Below are 12,763 nucleotides of genomic sequence, written 5' to 3' on the forward strand. Positions count from 1 at the left end.
AAGTATACTTACGCAGGTAGATATGAAAAGTCTTTATTAAAGGTTGTGCCTATTTCCATTCTATGGAGACCAGGCGCGAACGCAGACCCCACAATTTATTATACCATCCCTATTTAAGTTAAAACATACTTATCAAAGTATTCTTATGTACATCTATATCAAAAACACTTGTAAACGTTTTTTTTTATTTTTAAATTTTTTATTTTCATACTTTGTGGACCAGGCGCGAATGCAGACCCCACAATTTTAATGAACCACTGTTCTGCCAGATCAAACATACCCACTCTTGTGTCTCGATACATCTTCTATCATTATATGTAATCAGTTTTTTTAAAATAGTCAACCATATAGGAGCCTATTCGTGACCACACACACACACAAACACACACCCACACACACACATACACACACATTCAGCTTTATATATATATATATATATATATATATATATATATATATATATATATATATATATATATACTAGCTGTACCCTGCCACGCGTTGCTGTGGCTCAATTTGGTGTAATGGAAAATTCTAATAAAAAGAGAAAATGCATGCTTCTTATATTCTTAGTACAGCAATCCACTCTAAAAAAAAAAAAAAAAAAAAAAAAAAATGAAAAAAATGGTACTCTTGCAGAATTGAATCCTGATCCTCAGGATTACCGTCAATCATGGCTTGGGCTCGACCAACAATCAGTGGATAAAGCTAACGTTGAAACGCTAAATGTTTTTTGTTTTCCTGTATACAAAAATGTGAGTTAGTAATTAATATTTGAGTGACGGGGGGGGGGGGGGTTACTATACACAGATTCGAAAAAGTTGTCCAAAAACAAATGAAAACAAAGGTAAGGTAAGTTACATTTCTACCTAACTGGATAATTGTTTAGTGTTTTTATGTAAGGTAAAATGTTTAATCGGCTGGAAAAAAACAGAAATGGTTGCAGACTATTGAATACGTTAAGTTTGGGAAATTAAGTTGAAAACTTAAAACTATACAATACAGTGTCAAAAACCCACCGAATATGTTACCATGACATAGGCTGACATAATCGGTGGGTTTGTGACAGTATTTTGTATAGTTTTTTTTAGTTTAAACTCACTTTCTCAAACTTAACATAATCAACAGCGTCCGCCACCATTTGTATCTTTCAAATACACCGATAAACACTGTTTTTCGAGCTGACTAAACGTTACATTAAATGAAAAGGGTTTGTATTAACAGATACAAAGAAGTTGTCAAAAAATGAATATATAACAAATAAATGTTATCAAAGGAAAGAAAAGTAAATGTTCTACCTAACTGGATAAGATTGTAGTATTTTTATGTAATGTATAATGTTTAATCAGTTCAAAAACATGCAGTGTTTATCGGTATATTTGAAAAATACAAATGGCGGCAGACTGTATCGAACACGTTAAGTTTGGGGAAATTTTGGGAAAATGAGTTTACACTAAAAAAACTATACAAAATACTGTTAGGAACTCATTCAATATATGTTATTGTGATGTAGGCTGACATATAATCAGTGGTTTTAAATTTTGATCGATACAGGTAACGACTTTTAAGAGTCCCTTTTAGTGATTACCTGGTTTGAGGATATTATACAACTAAATGGCAAATCTGCCCCAAACATCCGGTATTATTTTACTTTAAGGCTCGTCTCATGTTCGTATATAACGAAATATTTTATTGTAGATTCCAGTGTTAAAAACGAATCTGCAAACTGTTTCCGTCGCAAAAAGAAAGTTTTCATGATATGAAGAAATTACTTTTTCGAAAAGTGGGTGATCACTTTTCAATGTAAATTTAACTTAGAATGAGCACCCACTTTCTGGCCACCTGAGAGAGGGGCATTTTTCTGTGTGTGTGTGTGGGGGGGGGTGTTTTGGCGGCCAACCCCCGCCCCTCCAACCAATTTAAGCAGGTAATTTTAAAGGATTTTTCAAGGGTAGAAAGAAAGCCCCCACCCCAAAAATCGTGGCCACAAAGTGGGTGATCATTTTACCTTAAATTATTATGGAAAAGTGATCCTTCACTTTTTTAAACATTTCTTCATATCTTGGAAACTACTCGTTTGCCTTAATTATAAAGGTTATTTTGGTTTTCAGCGACCCCGAAAACCTATAGGCGTGGTAATTTTAAAGGAATTTTTGAGGGTGGAGTAATTCCTCATGTTTACCCTTTTTTTTTTCCAATAACATAAGAAATTAAGAATTAGACAAATTTATGGTGCTAATGCACTTACCGATCCGTACTATTTTTTTAAATCGTATTTCCAAGTTTAATTAAAGTTTTTTTTTATTCAATTGTATTCTAAATAATGTTAATGCTTCAGTACTGTTCCTTGTCTGCTTAAGTTTAAGTCCAGAATAGTTACAAAACACCCTCTTCTCCCCATGTTAAGAATGGCTTTTTAAATAATAACGTTATTATTTCAGCACAGATCAATAATTGCACGAGTACCCAATTTCTTTAATAAAGAAAAAGCATTCATATTTTAGAATAGATGTAAAACTACCTCCCCATGTTAAGAATAGCTTTCTAAATAACGGTATTATTTCAGCACGGTACCTTCTCTGCATAAGTACTATCTTTTGTTTATTGAATTGTTAGGTGAAAATATAAAATAGTTGCAGAACACTCTCCCTTTTTCATGTTAAGAATGGCTTTCTTAATAGCGTTATTTCAGCACGGTATCTTCTCTGCATAAGTACCATCTTTTGTTTATCAAATTGTTAGGTGAAAGTATAGAATAGTAACAAAACGTCCTCCCCATGTTAAGAATGGCTTTCTAAATAACGTTATTATTCTATTATTATATTATTATGGTACTTTCTCTGCCTAAGTACCATGTTTTGTTTATTAAATTGTTAGGTGAAAGTACAGTACTCATGCAGAGAGTGATCCGTGTTGTAATAATAACGCTAATATTTAAAAAGCCATTCTTGACATGGGGAGGGGAGGGTGTATTTTAACCTTACAACTGAATAAAAAACATATAATAAAACTGTAATTAAACCTGGAAATACGATTTAAAAAATAGCGCGGACAAAAAAAAAACTGTACTTTACCAACCAATCTTATATCGAAAAATAAAAAAAAAACTCAAAAAGCAAGCGACAAACTTTTTTTTTGGCCTTATATAATAAAGAAAAAATGTGTAAATTAAAAAATTTGGAAGATAAACAAATGAATTATGTTTTTTTTTTACTTATCGAGTAAACAGAAAATGAAATCTTTCGTCAATTCGTGGCTGTGAAATGAATCGAACCGGAAGTTCAGTTTTATCTACAGAACAGATTCGCACTAACGGTTAAACAATATATTTATTTTATTTAATATTTTAATAATTCGCGAGGTAAATTTATTTTAATAACATAACATAAAAACATCCCTCGACTCTAAAGATGGGTTGTCTGAAAATTTCAAATAAATTGGTAACGTAGAAATATGGTTTTATTCATTTGTAACGAACCAAATTTACATTTATATATATATATATATATATATATATATATATATATATATATATATATATATATATATATATAGATATAGATATATATTGGGTAAATATAATATTCAATAAAGTAATTATCTTGGGCGGTGTACTAGGGTTATGCAATAATAAATACGAAATCGGCATGAATTAAAATATATTTAAGCGTATTTTATAATCGTTAAGCTCTCCCCCTAGTTTAATAATAATAATAATAATAATAATAATAATAATAATAATAATAATAATAATGATGATGATGATTGGGAAATAATATTGATGATAATGATAATAATTATAATACTTGAATAATAATAATAACTAAATAAATGATGATGATGATGTCTTCATTGATTGAATGGTGGAAGACAAGTTGTATACTTAGGTTTTCTGTATTTGCTTTTCTTTCTTTTTTCGTTTACTCTGTATTTGTTTGCGCTTTGGCGTTAATGCCCTGTTAATAGACTTGTTAGGAAGACGCCAATTGTCTCGAAAAAGTCGTGTGAAGGGACATTACGGGGTCGCTTACATCCTTGACAAACTATCCACAGTCAAAACTCCCAGTGCTGGCCCCTTATGTCTTCCGCAAATACACCGAGGGAAATGCCTATGAAATCGTCCAAGTGCCTCACACTTGTCCTTCATTGTTCGCCACGTCGAGCTCATCGGGCAGGCAGGTAGGACATAGCTGTTAAAGTAACGACGAAAATGGTGGAAGACGGGCATTAGTAGGGTGGTGGTTGAGGGGAAAAACTGGATGGGGGGCTATCGTTGTTTTCTGGGTACGAGTGGCGATGTAGATTTAAGGTTGTCGCAACTGCACGTTCTTTGTTGGCAGAGACGTGATGTGGGTCTAGAAAATTTGAAAGAAACAATAAATGCAAAAGGGAGACAAGTCAGAAGAATAGCAGACATAGTTACATACTGGACGCGCTCACTATCTATCTATCTATCTATCTATCTATCTATCTCTATTTATGCATAGGTAGCTTGCAATCTAAATTGCCCTCGCTTTTGTGAGCCGCTGAGGATTTGTTGTCTAATCTATCTGTCTTTACTAAGCAGTAATAACCTAACAACCGTAACCATGTTTCATCTATCGAAACAAATATTAGATAGTATTTAAATAAATATTTTTTAATTTAGCTCTCGCAAACTTTACGATCGAGCCGGCTATTGAATTCTTTTCAGCATTACCTGAAAAACACGCGCGCACACACACACACACACACACACACACACACACACACACACACACACACTATATATATATATATATATATATGTATGTATATATATATATATATAGAGAGAGAGACAGACAGACATACGGACGAACAGACAGAGACAGAGAGACATACAGAGACACAGAGAGGAAGAGATAACTACGTATGTATATATACATTTATATACACGCATTTATATATATATATATATATATATATATATATATAATATAAAGCTGAACGTCTGTGTGTGTGTATGTGTCGGGTCACGAATAGACTCCTATATGGTTAACTATTTTAAAAAACTGATTACATATAATGATAAAAGATGTATCGAGGATTAGGAATGGGTATGTTTGATCTGGCAGAACAATGTTTCTATAAAAATTGTGGGGTCTGCGTTCGCGCCTTGCCCCCAAAGTATGGATATAAAAAATGAAAAAAAAACAAAACAAAAACAAACGTTTACAAGGGTTTTTGATATAGATGTACATAATAATACTTTGATAAGTATGTTTCAACTTAAATAGGGATAGTATAATAAAATTGTGGGGTCTGTGTTCGCGCCTGTACTCCATTGAAATATTACACAAACTTTAACAAAGACTTTTCATATCTATTTGCGTAAGTATACTTTGATAATTATGTTTCAGTTTGAAGAAATATAGTATAATAAAATTATTGGGTGTTCGTTCGCGCCTGACCTCCATAGAATGGAAACATGTCACAATGTTTAACAAGGTTTTTTAAAAGGGGTGAGGGTCCACAATAACACCTTAACTTTAATCTTAATTCACGTTAGCCTATATTTATATTTTGAGTTGAATCATATTGTGCAGAATAAATTCACCTCATAAATTCATGTTCTTATTAAAGTGAAACCCCTCCCACCCCAAAGTCGGAACTTTAGACAATTCTCGACCCGAATTTTGCATAACTCTGTTTTTTTCCTTCTCCACTTGCACGTGGCACTCTTTCGAAAATAGATAACTAGATAAATAATAAAATAAGAACGTTACTTGTTATCGTGTCAAAATAAGGAAAAATCCTGCTCACGTGATTACGTGTCTTTTTAAAAACGTTTGCATAACCTTTTTATTTTTATTTATATATCTTTTTAAGCTTTTTTTGTCAGTGTACTAGAAGGAATTCAGTTGATTATAACCCTTTCTGCGTGTTCTTTACATTACAATAGTACAACCCTGAATCTGACGGCACAATACTACACCGTTCAATACTGTAAAACTGAAACGAAACTGTTCTGCTTGAAAAGGGCGCCATTTTCTTCATATTCATATTTATATCGATTCTTTGCTTTAAAAAACTAAAGTAATTACGTGTATATATATATATATATTTTTATGTATATATATATATATATATATATATATATATATATATATATATATATATATATATATAAACTAACAAAAGAAAACTAACCTAAATTTAAAACTAGATATCCGGGCAAAATAGAGCATACACAAAGGAATAGGTCGACCAGAGGTCAAATAGGCCTTTGTCTGGTAAGTGCATGCCCATTGGCTGATAGGAAGGGCGCGGTGCATACTAGAAAGCTGATTGGCTAACTAAAATTTCAATAGAAGATGCGTGTATAAAAAGGACAGACAACCACAAAATTCGCGCATAAGCCTGAAGAATCCTAGAGTGGATGAAACGTGGAATATTCAGTGTAGCTTAATTGCCATATATATTTTATAACTAACTAACTATATATATATATATATATATATATATATATATGTGTGTGTGTGTCTGTGTGTGTGTGTTGATAGATAGATAGATAGATGAATATGAATCTATCTATATCTATATATCTATAAAAGTGAACGTGTCTGTGTATCTGTCTCTCTGTGTATCTGTGTGTCTGTCTACAGACTCGAAATTTTATATACAGTGTACTGAGATTTGGCAAAATATGTGTGATCGGTTTTCGGGCAAAAATTTGGTTGTTAAGGGGTCAAAGTTCAACGATTTGACCTTTGAGAACTCTACCAAACTCCTCCAACAATTTGGAGTCTAAACACTTGAAATTTTAGATATAAGTTCCTTAGACATGGATCTAACTTAATAACGTAATTTGAAACCAAAACAATAAATGTTAAGGGGTCATAAGAGAGGTCAAGGTTTAAAAAATTGACCTCTGCGGTCTCTACCAAATTACTCAGAGAATTTCTGGTCGAAACATTTGAAATTTGACATAAAGCGTATTCAGAGATAGGGCAATCTTTTTAATCGGGTTGGGTCGAAAACAATGTATGTATGTATGTATGTATGTATGTATGTATGTATGTATGTATGTATGTATGTATGTATGTATTTATGTTTGCATGTCTGCCTTAAACTTTCGACAGAGGTGACAGATTTACCAAGATCAGTATCGTTTTAAAGTCCGACTTTCAGACGACAAATATCGAAAAATTGGGGAAAAACATTAATGATTTTACCTTCAACTGGAAACTTTTCTACAGGGGGGGGGTCGCCTTTTTCGTACATATTTTTGAAAGTCATCCTCTCCTTTCGATTGTCTAGCCTTAATTTTAAAAAATATCACTTCCGGTTTGGCGGTGGTCGTAACAGCGTAGATGTCAGGTTTTCCCCCGCCCTTTTCCTCCTTCGCGGTACGGGGTCGAGCCTGCCTTCCTATTACCACTTTTTCTTTTTTGCTCAACAGACACATCCAAACACCCGGGCAACGCCGGGCTGAAATGCTAGTTATATATATATATATATATATATATATATATATATATATGTATATCATTCATATTCATCTATCTATCTCTCTCTCTCTCTCTCTCTCTCTATATATATATATATATATATATATATATATATATATATTTCTAAGAGAAATACATATAAAAACAGATTAAGAGATCGAAACAGCAAGCGAGGTGGAGAGAGAGAGAGAGAGAGAGAGAGAGAGAGAGAGAGAGAGAGAGAGAGAGAGAGAAAGAAAGAAAGAGAGTAATTTCAGAAGAGAATGAATTGGTTCCTTTCGAGGTCAAACTATGTCACGTGATCGGAAATCTCTCAAAATTGCACCCATCCGCACATGCGCAATACAAACAAACGAAACGACGAGAAATAAAACTCTATTTGATTCTATATTTTTTTGTTTCTATCCTTTTCTTTTTGTTGTTGCTTTTTCTCAATATTTACACACGTTCGACAAGAATGGCTTTTTAAAAAGCAATTTTTACATTTGTTTTTTTGGCCGAGACAGACGACGAATTTCTCGTATGACGGGAATCCGTACAAATGAAGCTCTTTTTGATTTGGGCAGAGGGTTGAACCGGCAGATTATTCTAATAAAGTGGTAAGAAGGGTCTGTAGCACTCTACTACACAAATAAGGAAATATGGTGGTTCGAATCTCTCAAATTAGGATCTCTCTCACTCTCTCTTTTTCTTGTTCATTCTTGTACTCTTTTATTCTCTCTCCCTCTCTCTACATATGCTTGTCCCTGTTTCTCGTTCTCTTTCAATCCTTATCTCTCTCTATTTGTCTGTCTGTTACTCTTATCCTCTCTAAATCTGTTCTACTGCCGTCTCTTTCTTCCTTTAATTATTTTTCTCTTTTATTCCCGACTCATTCTTTCTTCTTCCAACTGCTATTCTCTTTCCCCCCTCTCTCTTTCTCATTTTCTCTCTACAGTTGCTTATCCTGGGGTCTCACTTTTCTTCTATACGAAAGCCCTTTTCCTCCTCTCTCTCCCTCTCCTATTTTTCTGCATACGATTCTCATTATCTAGCTCCATCTCCTCACCTATGTCTACCTCTGTCTGTCTTTTTTTCTTTAATTCTCTTTCTTTCTTTTATTCTCTGTTTTTCTTTCTTTCATTTTCTGTTTTTCTTTTTTTCATTTTCTGTCGTTTTGATTTCATTCATTGTCTTTCTTTTTATCATTCTCTGCGTTTCTTTATCCCATTCCCTTTCTTCATATCTTTTATTCTCTGTCTTTCTTTCTTTCTGTCTTTCTTTCACTCTATTTTCTTTATTTCATGCTCTTTCTATTCTTTTTCTCATTCGCTATCTCACTTTTTTCAATCTCTGTCTTCATTTTTCTCATTTTTTTTTTTTCTCATTTTCTGTCTTTCTTTCTTTTCATTCTCGCTCTTTGTTTATTTCATTATCTGTCTCTCATTCTCTCGTTTCTTTCTCTTAATATACGTGTTTTTTACTTGAATTCTTTTTCTTTCGTACTTTCATCATCTGCCATTCTTTTTCTCATTTTTTGTCTTTATTTCTCTCATTGTCTGTTTCATTCTGTTTTTCTCATTGTCTTTCTTTCATTCTCTGTTTTTCTTTTTGTCAGTCTCTGTCGTTCTTTTTTCTATAATTTTTTGTCTTTCTTTCTCTCATTCTCTGTCTTTCTTTTTCTCATTCTTTGTTTGTCTCTCTCTCATTCCCTGTCTTTTTTCTTTCATTCCATTTCTTTCTTTCTTTCTTCTATTCTCTGTTTTTCTTTCTCTCATTCTCTTTCTTTCTTTCTTTCCTTCTTTAATTCTCTGTTTTTCTGTCACTCATTTTCTGCCTGTCTTTGTTTCTTTCATTTTCTTACAACATCTGCTTTGTCACGTTCCTCATTTGCTTACCCTCTCTACTACTGCCTATTCCTCTCTCTCATTTTTTCTTTCTCTTTACGTATGTCTATCCATGCTTCTCATTCTTTGCCCTACCCGTCATGTCTGATTATTTCTCCCTCCACTTCTCTACCTGTCCCTGTCTTTCACTCTCACTAAGTCTATGCTTACCATATCACTCGTTCTCTCTCCAATTATCTCTATCTTCCATTCCCTACCAATCTCTATATACAGCAAGGATTCGCGTCAGTTTTTAGTCGCGTGCAAGCGACTCTATAAGTCACTCCGTCGGTCGGTCGGTCGGTCAGTCTGTCGGTCTGTCCGTAACACTTTTGTGCTTGGCTTTTTGGTTAAGATCAAAGGTTTGTTGTTAATAGATGCTGTTCTTAGCTTTTTAAGCTTTTCTTTGCCTTTTGGCCAAGATTAAAGTATAGTATCTGTTCTGGCAGATACTGCAAGCAAAGACCATATGTGGGGGCAGCCACACATATAATACCTTGGTCAATGTAGGTGAAACCCTTCATACCAATTATCACTATCCAGCTTCCCTATTCCCCGGGGTGTTGGTCCCCATTTCTCCTTCACTCCTCACATTAAAAATCGGCCTTGTGCCTAATTTGCTCGGTGGGGGAGTAAATAAATACAGCTTTTCTTGGCCTTTTGGCCAAGATCAAAGTGTAGTATCTGTTCTTACTACATGCTGTACTTATGTTTGTAACTTTGTGATATAAAGAGGGGGATCACTTTTCTGTATTAATTTAATGTAAAATGATCACCCACTTTACAACCAGTCAGTCTCAAAGCCATTCAAGTCATTCTCCAGATCATTCAAGTTGTTTTTGAAGGATTTCAGTTATTTTTTAAGCATTCAAGTCATTCTTAAGGTCATTCAATTCATCCTTAAGTTCATTAAAGTCATTCTAAGTCATTTATTGTTTATTTATTTAAGTCATTTCAGCCCATTTTTCGGTCATTTTAGTTTATCTTTAAGAATTTCATTTCAATCCTACATTCACGCATTCATTCATTACACGAGAGTACGCGACTAATGGCTATCGACCTTGTTTTTTTTCGAATCGAGTGTGTTTTATGCCTTTATATGTAAGTACATATTTATGTGTATAACATGTGTACAGGTGTGTGTGTGTGCGTGCATGTATATTTGTCTATGTATGTGCGTATGTATCTCATTTTATATGGAAAATGAATGCCATCGCACATCGTAATCGTGTGAGCCGAGTTCAAATCCGGTCTCAGCTAATTCATTCATTTTCTCTTGAATTCCATGTGACATTGAGTAAAAACCACTTGTACTCAATGGATCACTTCCAATAAGTATTTTGCTTTGATATAAAAATATTACAAAGCAAATATCATCAGAGAATCTTATCAGTAGCAGTTGATCCAGCAACATATAACGGGTGCGATTTTTGTATTGAGTGCTCTAACACTGGGTTTGCAATCAGGCAATCTCACGGTAGTCTTTGCCCATGGAATCCCTTCGAGACGAAAATGAAATTTAACTGAACTAACGATGACATACAAAAACATTAACAAATCCCTTTTTTGCCGTTCTCTCTCGACACATAAACGGCACACAACGGGCGCCATCATCATCATCGTCGTCGTCGTCGTCGTCGTCGTCGACACCACCACCACCACCACCACCACCACCACCACCACCACCACCACCACCACCACCATCGTCATCATCATCATCATCATCATCATCATCATCATCATCATCATCATCATCATCATCATCATCATCACACACACAGCAGCTATCATCCAATCTATGTATCAATAGCATGATAATCGTCATTATCCTCATCATAAACATCATCGTCGTCATCACACAGCAGCTATACCCCAATCAATTCATCATCATCATCATCATCATCATCATGACAGCAGCTATCACCAGTCCATGAAACGTCATCCAATCTATGTATCACCACCACCATCACGCACAATTCATGCATCATCGTCGTCGTCATTTTTCGAATATTTTAAAATGCTATGGCGGCAAACTTTTACACCAAAATACCTTCATTGTTTCGATGAGAATTAGTCTCCTTCCGGCTTTGATTGCTTGGACACTGAGTAGAGAGTACCTGTGAAGAGTTTTAAAAAACTTCTTAAAAGTCCTTTTTTAACAGCATCCAACAATTGTACGTGTTTTCTTTTTTGTTGTGTCTTGTGTGTACTAACAACGATTGATTCACCAGGAATTACCAACAATCAGCAAGGTGATAACCGAGAAGCAACAGAAAGGTGATAATCGAGAAACAAAAAAAAAATTCATGTCGTGATAGGCGATGGCAGCCTGATAGTGTAAGAAATATGTAGTTTGGAAGTCCACCCGATGTCAGGGCAACTAATAGAAAACGTGTTTGGCAAAATTCGACATTAGTGTTCTAACGTAGCTGACAAGATTCTCGTGAAAATTCAGGAGAAATCGGCATTAAGATTTGTCACTTTTTAGTCCTCTCCTGTGTATGGCAAGCGAAGGCGTGTCAGTTGTGGTACCACAAATCAATGGAACAAAAAGTGACATTACTTCTTTGTATTTCTGGGCTAAACCTTCAATGACTAAACACGGCGCTCTCGCTGTCTGAAGTTAAAACATCTACAAATCTGAGAGTTTAACCTAAAGCCCCGACAAACGTGGAGGACTTCATGAAGACCAAATAATCCTAAGTCACGTCATCATCATAACCATCATCCAGGTCCTGGATATGACCGTAAACTATATCCAGTGGTGAGGCCCCAGTTTGCGGGCTTTGGGGAGTGTGGAGCCACCCTTTAATTGCCATTGCTCCAAGGTCCACTCTGACCCGGAATATTAGTCCCTGTTAGGGTCCCAACTATGGGCTAAATAGAAACCGACTTGAAAACAACAAATATATTCTATTAAAAATTTTTTTTCTTCAAAATTTTTGGATTCGGCATTAAATAACCTGAAAAGGGTTGATATGGCGTAAAACAAAATCGACCGATCATCATCATCATCATCATCATCATCATCATCATCATCATCATCATCATCATCATCACTTTTTGCTAGAGGTAACACGACTTCGAATCACCTTAGCATTAGGGTTAAGAGTACATTAGAGGATTATGCATTATTTTTTATGGAACCCTTTGAGATGAGTAACTTGTGCATCTATTTTATTTATTTGCGAACTGTTATCCTCATCTTCATCTGTCGTTGTTTCGGTCAACACATCCTCTGGCCTTTCTACATGTGATTAACCGCGACGAGATAGGAATGTCGAGTCTCGTAACTGCATTTCCAGTAATTACTGCCCTCAATAGTAGTTGCTGTCTCAACATGTTTTGGCCAGCTAAACCTCTAGTCTGCTTTGGGTAAGATTAAAACCGCTTCCTTCTGACAATACTCACCTGGAACTGTAGAGA

General features: G+C 34.7%; 1 pseudogene; it reads left to right on the forward strand.

Moving 5' to 3' along the window:
* Positions 1-9,981: 9,981 nt before the first annotated feature.
* On the forward strand, positions 9,982-10,118 carry LOC145255919 (U2 spliceosomal RNA; annotated as a pseudogene).
* Positions 10,119-12,763: the final 2,645 nt, after the last annotated feature.

This window comes from Euprymna scolopes, chromosome 31 (assembly GCF_053919585.1).
Source record: "Euprymna scolopes isolate OS-2025 chromosome 31, ASM5391958v1, whole genome shotgun sequence".
Lineage (NCBI taxonomy): Eukaryota > Metazoa > Mollusca > Cephalopoda > Sepiida > Sepiolidae > Euprymna > Euprymna scolopes.